This window comes from Helianthus annuus, chromosome 8 (assembly GCF_002127325.2).
Source record: "Helianthus annuus cultivar XRQ/B chromosome 8, HanXRQr2.0-SUNRISE, whole genome shotgun sequence".
NCBI classification, from domain to species: domain Eukaryota; kingdom Viridiplantae; phylum Streptophyta; class Magnoliopsida; order Asterales; family Asteraceae; genus Helianthus; species Helianthus annuus.
The window spans coordinates 150470754-150487727 of NC_035440.2; positions in this window are offsets into that span (position 1 = coordinate 150470754).

The window sequence follows — 16974 nt, forward strand, 5'->3', positions numbered from 1 at the left end:
GACAACCGCGTTTGAAATGACCTTCAGCCCCACACTGGAAACATCTCCGGTTTCCACGCTGTGGCTGCTGCTGCTGCTGTGGGTTCTGTGGAGCTGGTTGTTGTGGTTGCTGGTTCTGATTTGCAGGCCGTGGGCTCCTACAGTCTTTGGCCTCATGTCCCATCTTGAGACACCTTTGGCAACGACCCTTGTTGCATGGGCCGCTATGGTGCCTGTTGCAGTTGTGACACTTGGGGTGAAAACCCTGATATCTTCCCCGTCTATGACCACCAGAGGATTGCTGACTGGGACTCTGGTAGTGGTCAGTCTTCTGTTGCTGAGCTTGAGACTGAACGGATGCTGAACCATTACTAGAATCTCCATCCCATTTTCTTTTGCTGTCGCTAGTAGTAGCAGGAGTAGCTGAAGGAGTGGCTGTAGTAGTAGCGTTGACACGCTTAGGCAGTTTGTTCTGATCCACTGCCTGGTCTGTGATACGGTGAGCGAGGCGCTGAATTTCCTGGATGTTATCGAGGTTAGCCGAAGTAACGTGGCTCTGGATCTCTGGCGCCAATCCCTTGAGATACATCTCAATGCGCTTGTATGGAGGGTCCACCATAGTTGGACATAGCACGGCTAGCTCATTCGACCGTTTAGTATACGCTTCGATCTCTGATCCAACCATTTTCAGATTATACAGCTCGTCTTCCAACTTGTGAATATCTTCACGCGTGCAATACTCACGCTTGATGAGTTCCTTGAAATCGTTCCATGGGGTGGCGTTAGCAGCTGCCAACCCCAGAATTTGCACCTGCGCGTTCCACCAGGTTAGCGCGATTCCTTCCAAGGTGCCAGTTGCATACTTAACCTTGCGAGCCTCAGGGCACTCGCACATTTCGAATACTGACTCTAGCTTCTCGAACCAGTGGAGGAGTCCCACTGCCCCCTCTGTGCCGCTGAAGGTACTTGGACGACAGTCCATGAAGTTCTTAAAGGTGCAAACTTGCTGCGCTGGTTGACCTATTGTGTACGAATAGGGCAAAGTTTAAATACAAGGGCTAGTTTAGAAGTGTAGGATCTAAAGACCCTAGCGTAAGTTATAACTACAGGATATACTACCTGCTTGAGCAGCTGCAAGTGCCGCAGCAACTTGAGCTTGAACGAGAGCCTCTAGCTGGGCTTGTGTCATGTTAATTCTTCCAGACATGATCTTCATAGTAAAAAGTAACGTAAATGAGAGTGGTTCGCGAGTAGGGCGATGACAGAAAAGTGTAAGCACGTAGAGATTCTCATGCTATAGTATCATGTGTATCTAAACGTAATGCGAGCAAAGTTCTAAGCAGTTCTAGCAAACAGGCAATAAACATAAACCTTATTACCTAGGATGTCGAGTCTTGCACGTGGAGCGAAGCGTCGTTGTGGATCGTTGAGAGCACTGTTCTGGTTATAGTCTGGTTTTAATAAAAACGTTTTTCCCATATTAAAACCAAGTTCTCTATAACCAATGGCTCTGATGCCAATCTGTCACACCCCCAAAATCCACACGCGGAGTACCACCGCTTGGAGGCGTGACATGACCAGGATCAAGCCACCAATTATATCAAACATAGCATTTAATAATAATCATAGACATAATTGATGTTCAAACCAAACATTTTATATGTAGCGGAAGCATTAATTGTAAAACCCAAAACATAAGTATCAATGTGTGAATGTAAAAGTGTTTAATAAGCATTCACGTGTTCTTGTCCACAACGACCCGCTTCTCCTCTGGTGCAAGCTCCAAGTATACCTAAGGTCCTGCAAGGCATGCAGCAAATAATCAACAAACTAGTTGAGCGAGTTCACAGAAAGTAAGTTCGTAACAGTAATGCGTAGGTTCATCTAGTGGTGAGGGATTCTCACGAATTATCCTTAACAATGGGGGATTCCCATTATGGTACTTACTAGACTAGTGCAACCATGTGTTCTTCTTAAACCGAGAACAGGAATACGTACAGGGTCACGCAGGATTTACGTGACGTGCCCTTCCCCGAGGACAGTGGTACGCGTGGGGGCTACGCAGGATTTACGCAGCGTGTCCTTCCGACCCGGAAGACAGTAGAAGGTATTGGGTTACGTAGGCTTTACGTAACGTGTCCTCCCGACCCGGGAGACAAATGGTAATTACTGGGTTACGCAGGATTTACGTAACGTGTCCTGACTATCCTGAGGACGATGGTCTATAGTCTAGTGATTGCGTAAGTACGAGTAATCATATCATATCAACATTTCCAACCCAATTCCCAACCCGGGAATCCCATGCCTTGGCTGTGTGAACTCACCTTGGTTTGCTCGGCAGATACACAAAGAGTACAGATAAGCTAGTAAATGGTCAACCACGTCCTATCATGGTTGTAATACAAGTCAGGTTTTGACTAAGGAAATGCACGTATGTATCATACAGGTTAACACGTTACTAACACGTTTTGATCATGGCAACCACGTAACAAATAAAACATACATTCTCACTTGTGCGAGTCGGACGGTTGGGCCATCGAGCTTGTGCGAGCCCAACCGCCTTGTGCGATGTTAGTGCCTAAGCCCAACGATTCCCGGCCCACAGATAAATACCCAGTCCAAACTTATGCGGCCCAAAACAATTAAACAACCATTCTTGTGCGACCCGGACGAGTTGTGCGACTCGGATTGGGCTTAAGGCCCAATAGTAAAACAGTTAGCAAATAAATGTGTCCTTGTGCGATTGGATAAGCTTGTGCGACTGACCAGCCCAAACCAACATGTCCACCGGCCCAACAGTTAAACGGATCCGCTAACCTTGTGCGATTCAGGGTATCTTGTGCGTTTAATACCCCTTGTGCGACCGAGTGGCATGTGTGATCGGGCCAGCTTGTACGTGTGGGCTCGTTGTGCGATTGGACTCCTTGGTCGGCCAAGGAGTCTTGTGCGATGGTTGAACTAATTCCACAATTCAAGCAATCGGTTACATCCATACATTCTGTCAATCAATTACCATGTTTCCATATATGCACAAAATCAATTAACAACTAATAATTTTCCATATTATAGATCAAACAAGGGTTTCCAAACATTAATTCATATGAACCCTAACAAGAATCAAAGCATGAACAATAATAACATTCATAACAATACATACATTCTAACATGGATCTCGATTACCAACTATATCCGACCAAACAATACATAACAGCCGATCCATCATACATTCATATATATCCGATTCATGTGCAAGCCGATTACATGAACATTATCTATCATTGATTAGTAACATCCAATCTAACATTAACATACACAACATGTTAACAAGAATCCTCGGGTATCAAGCAATCATCAACATACAAACAATAACACACAACCAATAACATAATCACTAACCGGATTAAAGAAGGAGAAGAGGGTGATCCGAGTAGAGATCTTGTGCCGTCGGGTTCCAAGCAAACGAGAGAGAGAAGTAGCAACTAGGGTTCTTGTGTGAGTTATGTGTTTTGGTAACAAATGAGAAAACAAAACCCCTCCCAAGGTTGTTTGTTCACGTGAAAGGAGAGTGGGCCGAACCCTCAATGGGCTGCCCTAATAGTCCGCGTACAAGAATGAGGCCCAAACGGCCTTGTGCGGGTGTTGTGAGCTTGTGCGGTTCAAGTGTCTAGTGTTGTGCGGTCCAATTCATACATGTACACATAATATACATCATGCACATAACACAACATTCATTCAATTCAATCATATAATTTAGTTCACATATGCACGTAGCGTTACACAAAGTAAGTCTAAAGTTCGAGTTGTCACACAACACTAATTAGCAATCCCAAGTGAGTACATAGTTCCCCTCTTTTACCGTTTTCAAATGTTTTGGGGTGATACACATGTACATACATGTTACTTTTGTGCATTTCATGCTTTTATGACATAAACATGCTAGTTTCATCTAGTACACTTATAGTACATGCTTTCAATTGTGTTTTGCTATGTATGTCAAGCATGCTAGCACATTGATTTATTACACATTTGTTGCATATGTTTACTTAGCATATGTAACACATTGTTTTACATGACATTTCTGCTATGTATGTTTACTGAGCATGCTAGCACATTGTTTTACATGAACATTTCTACTAGGCATGTTTACTTAGCATTCCTAGTACATGGTTTTCACATGCTACATTGGTTATGACATTTGGTATGTTCAATCGGGACAATAATACATTCATTAACATTGATCACGCCGCTCGGACTTATGTAATGGTACCATAGGAATTGACAACTCCCGTTTCCGACTTCCTAGGTTTGTTTGGAAGTTGGGGATGACAGAATCCGACAACATAATTTAGATAAACCTTTAATTCTTTTAAGGGTTTGTCGCCACAGTCGCAAGGCTTGAATGTATGCGATTAACATTACTGCATAAATGTTTGTAATCATAAAGCATTGTTTTTTTTCTGCAAAACATAACATTTGGTTTAAACTTAGGTTTATTCAAAAACATTGTTTTGTACATTTTTACTATGGGGTTGAGTAACTTCTAGTTATTCACCATACATGACACAGTTTATACATTGACATCATCACATAGTTTAAGTAGATGATTTCCTACTTGCTATGCATTTCATTTGGTTATACATGAAACATTTCACACATGACATGGTACATGGTTTACACATACACATTTTTGACATTGAACAAGACATTTTGGTTAGTTATTGATAAGTGACTTATGTAACAGGGCTATGTGTTATATGATAAAAGCATGGTGGATACGCCGCTGGTACTTCCTATATATAAGTGATTTTATCGTATTATACATCGTTGCGTTATATGAATCACTTGGGCAAGACATGAAACATTTTATACATAAACATGACATTGTTTTACAAAGCACACATTTTATCCAAATTCACTTTTACTTGGTTATTTATTTAACCATGCATTATCATATCTTCATCATTTGATTTTCATTGATTTTCACATGGTTTTACAAAGGAAAACATTTTACAAGGTTCATGACTACATTTTATTAAACTCTTCTTTCAAATACAAGTCATGAATCTGCATAAACAAAACCTATGTATCTCACAGGCATTTTTATGCTGACGTACCTATTTTTACAAGTGTTTCAGGTGCTAATGCATGATGATGCTTGTGCTTCACTTAGGCGGACTCGGGCCTTAGTGACTTAAAAGACAGTTATTATGATTAGTTTAGTTTGAACACAAAGACAATGTAACTTTAAATTTTAATAATACATAACTTTAATTGCCATGGTTGTTGAAACAATAATTCTGTCGCCACTCACCTCCCCGGCGTTTCCGCCGCGGTTTGTTGTTTTACGCGGCCGAGGTGTGACAGAAGAGTTGGTATCAGAGCCAATGGTTATAGGGAATTAGGTTATTAGCAATGCTTTGACCTAGACTATAACTTTTTAGGACCCTAACACAAGTTTATTTGTGTTTAGATCTTAAAACAATACCCGTCACCTATCCTTAGGTGATTACCAAAACTTGAACACAATATTCCAAAATAATATTGAAATCAATCATCTATCCTTAGATGATTTCTTTTGGCCTTGTGCCTTCCAAGTTTTCAAAATCCCGTCAAAGTTTTGGGTCTAAATAATGTGAACACGTGCAAACTGGAAGAGTGAGTGCCTGTACCCTGAGTTTTCTGTCTAAGGCTAGAGTGTTTGTACAAATCCGCAGTATCGGACCAGTCACTCTTACCTGGGAACTCTTGGGGTGAGTGTTCACTTATAGGCGAGCATGTCTTCGGTAATACATTATTATGACTCATTTACTTTGATTTGTCACTGTGTGTTGTTTGTTTGCTTTGTGGTAACAAACAAATGACCACATTCCTTGCTTTTTGTCGATTTTATTGTTATCTCATTTTCATCACATCATCTCACTCGTTTTTCTCTCATGTTTCCTCTTTTAGAATGCCTCCTCGACGTAACGTTCCCCAACCTGATGCCGAACTGGCAGCTATTATAGCACAGCAGATGGCTGCTATGCTACCTGGTCTCATAACTCAAATAAACCAAGCCACCAATAACAATGTTAATGCACCTGCTCCGTGCAACTTAAAACTGTTTAACTCGGCTAAACCACTCAAGTTTAGTGGTACTGAAGGAGCAACTGGGCTTCTCCAGTGGTTTGAGAGTCTTGAGAGCACATTTCGCCATGTTCAGTGTCCGAACAACCGTAAAGTCGAGTTTGCTTCGAGTGTATTTCAAAAGAGGGCCCTTACCTGGTGGAATGGGGTAATGAGAGACCGAGGTGCTGATGTAGCTTTGGGTCAGACTTGGGAGGAACTCAGGACTCTCATGATGAGAGAATTCTGTCCTCGACATGAGCAGAGGGCACTCGAAGATGAGTTCAAAGATCTGAAGCAAGTCAGTGGTGAACACCGGGCTTACACAGACAGATATGAGGAGTTAAGCTTGCTCTGTCCGACAATGGTCACGCCTTTGGATAAGGCTATTGAGAAGTACATAGACGGTTTGCCAGATCCTGTTCAGGATATTGTCACTGGCAGTCACCCTACTACCGTCCGACAGGCCATTGAGCTAGCTGCTACCCTTACTGAATCGCAGATCAAGAAGGGTAAACTCCACAGGAAAGGTGACAAGAAGCAGAAACAGTCTGATGGCACCAAGGATAACAAGGACAAGAAGGCTGCTGAGTCTTCGAAGAAATCGAGGAAGCGTAAGGCTTCCAAGAATTTTGCTGTTACCGCTCAGAGTAACCAGGCTGCTCCTAATCAGACAGCACCGAATCAGGCTGCACAACCTGCTGCCAAAAGGCAGTATGCTGGTAATGCACCTCTGTGCAACAGATGTAACAGCCATCACCAGCCACAAATGCAATGTCGCATCTGCACAAATTGTGGCAAGTCTGGTCATCTTGCAAACACCTGCCGTTTTGTTCCTAATCAGAACCCAGCTGCACAGAACCTTGCCCAGAATCCTACACGACCTCACTTTCCGCCTGGTTCATGTTTCAACTGTGGGGATCTGACCCACTACAGGAACAACTGCCCGAGGTTGGCAAATGCGAACCAAGCACCAGCTCGTGGTAGAGCTTTCAATCTGAATGCCAATGAGGCGCGTGCAGATAACGAAGTGGTGAACGGTACGTTCTTTGTTAACAACCATCCTGCTTCTGTTCTATTTGATTCGGGTGCCGATAAGAGTTTTATGTCCTTAGCATTTGAGCCTTTGCTTGCGATGACTAGAACAAAACTAGGAAAGCCCTTGACAGTAGAAGTAGCTAGTGGTGAACCTGTTGTACTCGACTCCGTTCTTCGAAATTGCCAGTTGAATCTCAATAACCATCTTTTCCCTATCGACCTCACACCGATGCAACTCGGGAGTTTCGATATTATAGTAGGAATGGATTGGTTATCCAAGTACCATGCTGAGGTGGTATGTTTTGAGAAGTTGGTTCGTATACCGCTTTCAACTGGTGAGATCTTAGAAGTTCATGGGGAGAAACCCGTCAGTGGTCTTAAGCTTATGTCTTGTACCCAAGCCCGCAAATACCTGCGAAAGAAGTATGTTGCTTTCTTAGCACATGCCGTAGAGGATAAAGGCAAGGGTAAGACTATCCAAGATATCCCTGTTGTTCGGGATTATCCAGAGGTATTTCCTGAAGAATTACCTGGTTTACCCCCTGTGCGCCAAGTTGAGTTCCGCATTGATCTTGTGCCTGGCGCTAATCCCATTGCTAAATCACCTTATCGTCTTGCACCGTCTGAGATGCAAGAGTTATCTAAGCAGCTTCAGGAGCTTTCTAACAAAGGATTCATCCATCCGAGCTTTTCCCCTTGGGGTGCTCCTGTCCTATTTGTGAAAAAGAAAGATGGATCTTTTAGGATGTGTATCGATTACCGTGAGCTTAACAAGCTTACCATCAAGAATCGATATCCCCTACCTCGCATTTATGATCTCTTTGATCAGCTACAGGGTGCTACTTGCTTTTCAAAGATTGATCTACGTTTTGGGTATCATCAACTTCGAGTTCTCGAAGAAGATATTCCCAAGACAGCTTTTCGTACGCGCTATGGTCACTATGAGTTCACTGTTATGCCTTTCGGTTTAACAAATGCTCCTGCTGTTTTCATGGACTTGATGAATAGGGTTAGTAAACCTTATTTAGATAAGTTCATCATCGTCTTTATTGATGATATTTTGATCTATTCTAAGACTCGTGCTGATCACGAGCAACATCTTCGTCTTACAATGGAGCTCCTAAAGAAAGAACAGCTTTTCGCCAAATTCTCCAAGTGCGAAGCGAATTCTGGCTTAAGGAAGTTCAATTTTTAGGGCACATCGTCAACGAACAAGGTATTCATGTAGATCCCGCCAAAATCAGTGCGATTAAGGATTGGGATACTCCTACTACTCCTACCGAGGTTCGTTCATTTCTTGGTCTAGCGGGTTATTACCGCCGCTTCATAGAAAACTTCTCCAAGATTGCGGTTCCTCTCACTGCTTTAACTCAGAAGAGTAAACCTTTTGAGTGGGGATCCAAACAGGAAGAAGCTTTCCAGACCTTGAAACAGAAACTCTGTGATGCACCTATTCTATCTTTGCCCGAGGGTAATGACGATTTTGTTGTGTACTGTGATGCATCTAACTTAGGCCTTGGCTGTGTTCTTATGCAAAGAAACAAAGTTATAGCCTATGCATCAAGACAGCTGAAAGTGCACGAGAAAAACTACACAACTCATGATCTTGAGTTAGGTGCAGTAGTCTTTGCTCTCAAAATCTGGAGACACTACCTTTACGGTACAAAGTGTGTAGTGTTTACTGACCACAAGAGTCTCCAGCATATCTTCAATCAGAAAGAACTAAACATGAGGCAACGACGTTGGGTGGAACTCCTAAACGACTACGATTGCGAAATTCACTACCATCCTGGTAAGGCGAATGTCGTGGCTGACGCATTAAGTCGTAAGGAACGTGTCAACCTTCACTGTGTTCAGGTTCGATCTGACATTCAATCTCGCATAATTCAGGCTCAACATACTTGTGTTATACAAGACTTGATGGGTAAAGAGTTACCGTGTCATACTAATCCTGAGCTTGAACTGAGAGATTTTGGGATATTCTATTACATGGGCCGTTTGTGGGTCCCAAGTATAGACAATCTTCGCACCTTGCTAATGGATGAAGCTCACAAGTCTCGTTATTCTATTCATCCTGGTGCAGACAAAATGTATAAGGATCTTCGAACCCAGTATTGGTGGCCGGGTATGAAGAAAGACATTGCCTTATATGTTTCAAAATGCCTTACTTGTCTTAAGGTTAAGGCAGAACATCAACATCCCTCTGGGTTATTGGAGCAACCAGAGATTCCGGTTTGGAAATGGGAAAACATTTCTATGGATCTCATTACCAAGTTACCGCGCACTAAGAAGGGTCATGACGCCATTTGGGTTGTTGTTGATCGTCTTACAAATTCAGCACATTTCTTGCCAATCCGTGAGAGTCTATCTACTGATGATCTTGCCAAGATCTATGTTGATGAGATTGTATCTCGACATGGTGTTCCTTTGAACATTATATCTGACAGAGATGCTCGATTCTCATCTCGCTTTTGGAGAACCATGCAATCTGCCATGGGTACTCAACTTCATTTGAGCTCAGCGTACCATCCGCAGACAGATGGTCAATCTGAGAGAACAATCCAGACACTGGAGGATATGCTTAGAGCTTGTGTGATTGATTTTGGTGGTAATTGGGATTCGCATCTTCCATTGATCGAATTCTCCTACAACAACAGTTATCACTCTAGCATCAATATGGCTCCTTTCGAAGCTTTATACGGTCGAAAATGTCGTTCACCGGTCTGCTGGAATGAAATAGGTGAAGCTCAGCTTACTGGACCTGAACTCATTCTAGAGACTACAGATAAGGTCAAGAAGATTCGTGATAACCTACAGACAGCTCGAAGCCGTCAGAAGTGTTACGCGGATCGACGACGCAAGCCCTTAGAATTCCAAGTTGGTGATCACGTCCTACTCAAGGTATCCCCTTGGAAAGGTGTGATTAGATTTGGGAAGAAAGGAAAACTTGCACCTCGTTATGTTGGACCATTTAAGATCGTTGAAAGAGTCGGAAAAGTAGCCTACAGATTAGAGCTACCTCCTGAACTTGGAAATGTTCATCCAACATTCCACGTGTCCAATCTCAGAAAGTGTTTAGCTGATGAGAACCTCCACATACCACTTGATGAAATTCGTGTTGATAACACGATGCACTTTGTTGAGAAACCTGTGGAGATAGTGGACCGTTCATTTAAGCAGTTGAAGGGCAAGCGGATTAAATTGGTCAAAGTTCGCTGGGAATCTAAACGTGGCCCAGAGTTTACTTGGGAACGTGAAGATCAGATGAAAGCGAAATATCCGCATCTATTCTCACAAGTTTCCTCTAAATAAATTTCGGGACGAAATTTCCTGAAGTAGGGGAGACTGTGACATCTGTGCATGTAATATCATTTTACAGACTCTGAAAAATACAATATTAATAAAACAGTGTGTTTTGATCCCAATATTTGTCATTTATGTTTGGTTTTATGCCCATGTTGATTTTTGATCGATTTTGAACTCTATATCGCTTTCTGGAAAGTTATACACGAACTGATGCGTTAACACGATCAGTAAAATGCGACAAACACTCCGGAACATCATCATAAACTTAACATACCTTAAATAACCTTTACATAACTTAGAAATAAGTTTTGAAGGCTTTGGTATGGCAAAAACAAGTTTATTCGCTCTCAGGGACTAATTGCGTCAACTTGTAAAAGTCTGCCGTTTCCTAAGGCAACGTATAGTCCGGAACTTGATCATAAGTTAAACATACCATATATAACCTAAACATGGCTTAGAAATAAGCTTTGATAGGTTCGGTGTGCGAAAACATGCTTACATGATCTTACAGGGACTAAAAGTGTCAAAAACGACGTAAGTTTGCATTTTCGCGCATATCTTGCGTTTGGGACACATCTGGACATCCAAAATTTTTGTACACACTAAAATATTTTTATTTTAGTGATCGGCATGCAAAAATTCCATTCGTCGCTTAATTTGGTCCGTTTTCACGTCCGTTTGAGTTTCGTCGTAATTAACCGAACAACGCGATCGTACGACCAAACGAGCCGACATCCGATAATGTTCTAAGCATATTTTGAGTCCTCTAAACTTTATTGACCTTGTAGAGCCTTGAAAATGGCTTAACGGGGGTCAAAATGGCCTGAAATGGACTCAATTGCATGCAGGGACCAAATCTGCCAATTTTGAAACTATGACTGATCTGGGAAGGTCAGGCGGCCCGCGTGAGCCCCCTCCCATATCCCAGGCGGGCCGCATCAGGGTGCCAGTAACCAGAAAGTGTGTTTTGGGCTGCTGTTTGCAAATTCAGGGGCTGTTTTGGTAAATTCTTTGTGTGGTGACCAAGTTAACACTTCTCCAAGGCATCCTAGCTGTCCTTAAACACATGTATGGTTGTGATTTAATGCTTAATGACCAAGAAAACCACTTGTAATGATCCTAGAGCATCACCACAACTATAAAGCAAGGCCTTTCACTCCATTCTTTGCTCATTCTCATTTCTTCTCCTCTACATCTGCTTGGAAGCTTTCTAAGCTGAATTGGGACTTTGTCTTCTTTGTAGAAAAGATAGCAAGGACCCTAAGTGAGCTTCTTTCATTCTTTTTATGGCTTTTTCCTTATGTAGTGCAGAAAGTCAAACGTTTGGCCAACAGTTTGACTTTCGGTTTTGACCATCAATTGGTCAAGTCAAAGTTCAATTGAACTTTGAAACGTGATTGTAATCACGATAGTTATAATCCTTCACGATTATAGCCGCTGATTACCACGTTAGCTAGTTGTAGTGTCGAGTCAAAGTTTCGGTCAAAATGCGTTTTAGCACGCATTTTGCCTCGGAACTACTTTAGAGTATCAAAGCACTTTGTTTTGATACCAAATCAGTAGGTTAAACATGTTTTAACATGTTTAACTCGACACTATTAGTTTAGTGCTTGTTTAGGGTCGTAAGGTAAGCGGTCTAAACAACCGCTTATACTTCCGAACCCGACCCGTTTGGTCGATCTTTAGGATCCGACCAAGCTTAGTTAGTGATCATAGTTTCATAGGGAATAACCACTGAGGTTATAACCTTATGATCACGTAGGATTGGTTAGTCAATTGCTAGTTAGCTTGTATGCCCATAGGAAATGACCAAAATGCCCTTTTGAAGCTAAAACCCGTATTTTGCCTATGTGAACATATTTTTGACATGTAATCTGATTTAGTAACATGTTTAGGGATTATTGGGCATGTAAGACTTGACATAGCACATAGATAACCATCCGAACATAGTTTTACGCCAACGGCGCATTATAGTGACTTATGTTACCGTAATGGGTCGAAACGGGTCAAAAGCACTTAGGTAGGCTTTCCAATCAGAATGTAGGGCCTATTAAATCATACCATATGAGTTCAATTACTCATTTGATTTACAGAACCTCATTCTATCCTATCTCCCGATTTAGGAGCCGATTATTAACATAGTTACCTATACTAGGTGCCGGTTGATTCCGTGACCCTTGGAGCTTAAATTGGTCTTATTCTCAAGACTAATTAGCAATCCCAAGTGAGTACATAGTTCCCCTCTTTTACCGTTTTCAAATGTTTTGGGGTGATACACATGTACATACATGTTACTTTTGTGCATTTCATGCTTTTATGACATAAACATGCTAGTTTCATCTAGTACACTTATAGTACATGCTTTCAATTGTGTTTTGCTATGTATGTCAAGCATGCTAGCACATTGATTTATTACACATTTGTTGCATATGTTTACTTAGCATATGTAACACATTGTTTTACATGACATTTCTGCTATGTATGTTTACTGAGCATGCTAGCACATTGTTTTACATGAACATTTCTACTAGGCATGTTTACTTAGCATTCCTAGTACATGGTTTTCACATGCTACATTGGTTATGACATTTGGTATGTTCAATCGGGACAATAATACATTCATTAACATTGATCACGCCGCTCGGACTTATGTAATGGTACCATAGGAATTGACAACTCCCGTTTCCGACTTCCTAGGTTTGTTTGGAAGTTGGGGATGACAGAATCCGACAACATAATTTAGATAAACCTTTAATTCGTTTAAGGGTTTGTCGCCACAGTCGCAAGGCTTGAATGTATGCGATTAACATTACTGCATAAATGTTTGTAATCATAAAGCATTGTTTTTTTTCTGCAAAACATAACATTTGGTTTAAACTTAGGTTTATTCAAAAACATTGTTTTGTACATTTTTACTATGGGGTTGAGTAACTTCTAGTTATTCACCATACATGACACAGTTTATACATTGACATCATCACATAGTTTAAGTAGATGATTTCCTACTTGCTATGCATTTCATTTGGTTATACATGAAACATTTCACACATGACATGGTACATGGTTTACACATACACATTTTTGACATTGAACAAGACATTTTGGTTAGTTATTGATAAGTGACTTATGTAACGGGGCTATGTGTTATATGATAAAAGCATGGTGGATACGCCGCTGGTACTTCCTATATATAAGTGCTTTTATCGTATTATACATCGTTGCGTTATATGAATCACTTGGGCAAGACATGAAACATTTTATACATAAACATGTCATTGTTTTACAAAGCACACATTTTATCCAAATTCACTTTTACTTGGTTATTTATTTAACCATGCATTATCATATCTTCATCATTTGATTTTCATTGATTTTCACATGGTTTTACAAAGGAAAACATTTTACAAGGTTCATGACTACATTTTATTAAACTCTTCTTTCAAATACAAGTCATGAATCTGCATAAAAAAAACCTATGTATCTCACAGGCATTTTTATGCTGACGTACCTATTTTTACATGTGTTTCAGGTGCTAATGCATGATGATGCTTGTGCTTCACTTAGGCGGACTCGGGCCTTAGTGACTTAAAAGACAGTTATTATGATTAGTTTAGTTTGAGCACAAAGACAATGTAACTTTAAATTTTAATAATACATAACTTTAATTGCCATGGTTGTTGAAACAATAATTCTGTCGCCACTCACCTCCCCGGCGTTTCCGCCGCGGTTTGTTGTTTTACGCGGCCGGGGTGTGACACCTTGAAAGGTGATATGTTATGGTTGAAGGAGCGCGGAATTGCTTGTGTAAGTTAATTTTCCATTGCTTCTTTTGCGAGGATGTTTTGCGCTTTTTCCCTTACTTTCTCCCCCCTTTTTTTTGTAGGTTGCTGAGTCCGTGTTGAATTTTGAAGAGCTTGATAAGAGCTTTGCGCAGTTGATAGTTGCTGCGCGGAATGACGGGTATGCCCAAGGTTATGCTGAATGTTCGCAACATGTAAATAGTGCTTTGAAAGTTAATTGGGATACTAGTAAGTCCGCCACTTATGGTGCCAACACTGGTGCTGCCCTTGCAGCTTTAAAGGCAAAATTCAATAGCTTACAGCTTCCCGTAATGGACCTTATAAATGTCGCCTTACAGTCTAAAGACCATGTGGCGCAACTAAAGGAGATCTTTCCAGATGAGAATGAAGATGTAGCATTGATTTCCTTCCTGCGATTAATTGTATTTGAACAATTTGTGTATTTTTAAGGGGGTGTGTTCCCCTTTTTTGTTAATGCGCTGCCGCGCTAGTAACGATGATACACTGCCGTGTAATTTGATATGTTTGTTTTGTTTGTTTTACAATATCTTGCATGTGTACAATGACTTTGATCAGGTAAGGCGAATGAAGGTGGTATGAGGCTCATGTGTGAACGTATGGCCTTGAGTGATGTAATCACTGGCCATTCATGAGACTTGTTATTATTTTTACCATACTGTTTTTGCGCTTACCAAAAGAAATTGCATGCACTTTGTAATAACAACATAAGAATAATAGAAACTGTTTGTTTATTTCGGGATAAGGCGCAGAGGCCGTTTACAGAATCTATTGAAAATAATTACATGTTTCTTAACTTACAATCTATCCCCTGCTTAAATTTGATAACTGTAGGATCTGTTTTGTTCCGCAGGAAAAGCCTTAAGTTGCCGCTCAGTTTTTTGTTTTTTTGCTCTGGCCTTCTTCACCTCAAGTGATTTGCTTAATCTCTTTGCGCATGTTTTGTAGAAGGTAAGTAAGCTCACCACTCTTAAGCGCTTTTTCTATCTCGGTGCGCAGAGAGATGCAGTTGTTTGTAGTGTGCCCATTGTCCTTGTGGTATTCACAATATTGACTTGGGTCTTGTCCACGCTTGTTTTTCATGGGTGGCGGAGGTTTGAACTGGTAATCATCCGTGCTCAGGACTTCCGCATGGGTTTTAGTTAAGGGAGTCCATTGTCTCTCCCTATTCTCCTGTTTGGCCTCCCTTTGCGCGGTAAGTTTATTGATTGTGGTCCGAGCATCTTCGGACGAATAATTCCCTGAGCCAGAATCACGCCATTTTTTCTTAAACTTTCTTCCACCGCTTGAGCCTAGATCTGAGGGACGGTTATGCGGTGGCGGAGGCCTATTGGTAGTGAGATTTTTTTCTGTTTGCGCATAAACCTTGGCTGCCGCCATCACTTTCTCCCAACTCTTCGGAAGTCCTTCTGTCCCAGATAAGACCTTTATCATATCATCGCACCTAACTGCGTACTTGAATTGAGCGCAAATTAGCTGCTCATGTACGTCCCCTATCTCGAGTACCTCCTTATTGTAGCGCGTGATGAAATCCTCCAGACTTTCATCATCATGGCGCCAAATGTTCATTACATCTGAAGTGTCTCAAATTGACCGCCTCTGTTGGCTGAAATGGACTAGAAACTTGTCGCGCAAATCCTTCCACGATGTGATTTTCCCAGTGGGTAAGTTGTCAAACCATATTCTCGCAGCGCCAGTAAGGGTCTGTACGAAAAGGTGGCACCACATGGGTAGGGTCCAGCCTCCTATCAACCCTGCGCTTGTAAAAACTCGCACATGGTCGTCAGGGTCCGTCATTCCGTTGAACTTTCCTACAGTGGACGGGAGCTTCTCCTCTAGCGGAGCCAGAGCAATTTCACTTATAAACTTTGAATTTTCTGCTGCTTCAGCAGGACGATATATCAGATCATAGTTGTGCTCAGCCTCTGGATTGTAGACTGCACGTGGTCTACACTTGTTGTAATTTGGCTGGAGTCGACTAAACACGCTGGTATTTTCGCTTACATGGTAAGTCGAATCATACTCACTGGTGTGGGTATTTCGTTGAGAGCCCAATCTGGTATGAACCGATGCTCTTCGATGAGGGTGCACCTCGTCTCGATATTCCCTTCGGTGATTTTCTGACTAAGTGTACTTGTATCTTGAAGGAGATCTAGAGTAAACCTCAGTGTCTTCGATCTGAACTCTGGATGGACCAGCATGTTGTGAAACATGAATTGCCGACGGTGTCCTGGTACGGGATACAAGTCTCCGTGGTTGTGTTTGGGGGGCAGCTTGTGCACACAGTTGTGTATACACAACATTTAATGCTTCCTGAGATCTGACATACCAGGAGATTGGGGTTTCTCCTGGAGGTAAAATTGAACTCATAGGAATTTTCGGTTGTACCCCTGGGGTGACAGGCTCGTTTGGGTGATTATCAGCAGATTGTATTTCGTTATCGCCTGATGCTTCTTTAACGAGACCGTCAACCTGAGCGTTGTTCACAAAATTTGGCCGAGGGCCATGCTGCTGATGGGCTGAAGTTTCTTCCATTTGCAAATGGAATCAACAAAGTGAATCGAAAACGAGAAAGATAGATGAAACAGAGGGATCGGTGGGCGCCAATGAAGAAACACTAATTAATCGACCGGAATCAGATTAACTAGGGGGTCAGATTCTGCATAAAAGGATGGTTCTCTCTCATTCGATTCGGATGGACAGATCCTTTTCTCCAGTGAACACTGCA